Genomic DNA, 1,191 nt, shown 5'->3' on the forward strand with positions numbered 1-1,191 from the left:
ATGCGCTTATCGGCAGATACTAACTTGGTTCTCAGGAGTGGGGGCTGGGGCGGGGGGAGGGAAAATGGCAAAGTCTCGGAAGGAAGGAAAAAAGAAAGAAAGAAAAAAAAGAAAAGTCTCACTTTGTGCATTTGCGAAATATTTTAAGGATGTTCGGGGAGTCCTTTGCAGCATGGAGGTGGCTGGTTGTAGGAGAGCGGGTATGCGGTCCATATTGTTACAGCCCTTTTGCAAGGACTGCCTTCTCCGAAGGTAAGTTTGTGATTTTAACCAAAAATATTAGTTGCTGCGGTTTTTTGGCGTGTATTAGTGCTGTGGAGGGTTTTCGTTGTGTTGATGAACAAAACGTAGCCTTGGTATTTTTCTTAGCTTTGATCTCGTGTATCCCACCCAGCGATGTCTCCTTAATATCGACGATTACTGAAGTCAGTTTTGTTTCCTCTTTAAAATTTATACACGCGAAGCTTAACAGCAATTTAAGTTCAATTTAAGAGTGTGAGAACTGGGATATTTTCGAGATGGACTTGGTTTTTTTGTTCTGGCTTTTTGTTTGGGGGGGTTTCTTTACCGAGTAATAAATGGATCCAGGACTAAATATGTGACTGTCTTTATAAATATAATGCAGCTCTGATATATAAAGAAGCATATTATGTTGCTGCTATATGGTCTGGTCGTGGCTAAAAGAGTTTACAATGCCATTTGTGATGGCTCTTGATGGATTACTTTGGTCTAAAGTACGGGGGAAAACTGCCCTTGGTATGGTGAAGGTGGAGATTGACATAACAGGGTTTATATTAAGTTATGTCTCTAACTAAACGGTGACCTTTTTATTTACAAATTAGCGCTCGCTCTTGTGACAATTAGCTTAAAGCATTAGTTATATAAAGGTTCTTATTTCACCACACTTCATTTAGTTGTCTTGGTGGGGTTTGGTGTTTTGTTGGTTTTGTTGGGTTTTTTTTCGGGGGTGTGGGGTGGGATGAGTGGTTGGTTGGTTTGTTCCTTTTCCTCCAAGAAGGTACATTTGGGAGACATTTTGTAATTTTTGTCATTTTTCTAGGCGCATTTTTTTTTTTTTTCACACGGTGGGAGATCTTTTTTGTTTTGCCCTGCGCTGTGCTGGTGGCGCTGTGCCGCTCCGAAACCATCCGTGTCCCCGGCTCTACAGGGGGAGGGGGCCCGGAGGGGGGG

At 42.4% G+C, this 1,191-nt stretch overlaps 1 protein-coding gene across 1 annotated transcript in view; it reads left to right on the forward strand.

Moving 5' to 3' along the window:
- The first annotated feature begins 196 nt into the window (after nt 1-196).
- Nucleotides 197-1,191, forward strand: part of EPC1 (enhancer of polycomb homolog 1) — a 69,834-nt gene continuing 68,839 nt past the window's right edge. Inside the window, exon 1 of the mRNA XM_009275154.1 lies at nt 197-252. The gene's annotated coding sequence lies outside the window, so the exon portion shown is untranslated. The remainder of the gene's footprint in view (nt 253-1,191) is intronic.

Source organism: Aptenodytes forsteri, unplaced genomic scaffold (assembly GCF_000699145.1).
Source record: "Aptenodytes forsteri isolate BGI_AS27 unplaced genomic scaffold, ASM69914v1 Scaffold336, whole genome shotgun sequence".
In the NCBI taxonomy this organism is placed as follows: Eukaryota; Metazoa; Chordata; class Aves; order Sphenisciformes; family Spheniscidae; genus Aptenodytes; species Aptenodytes forsteri.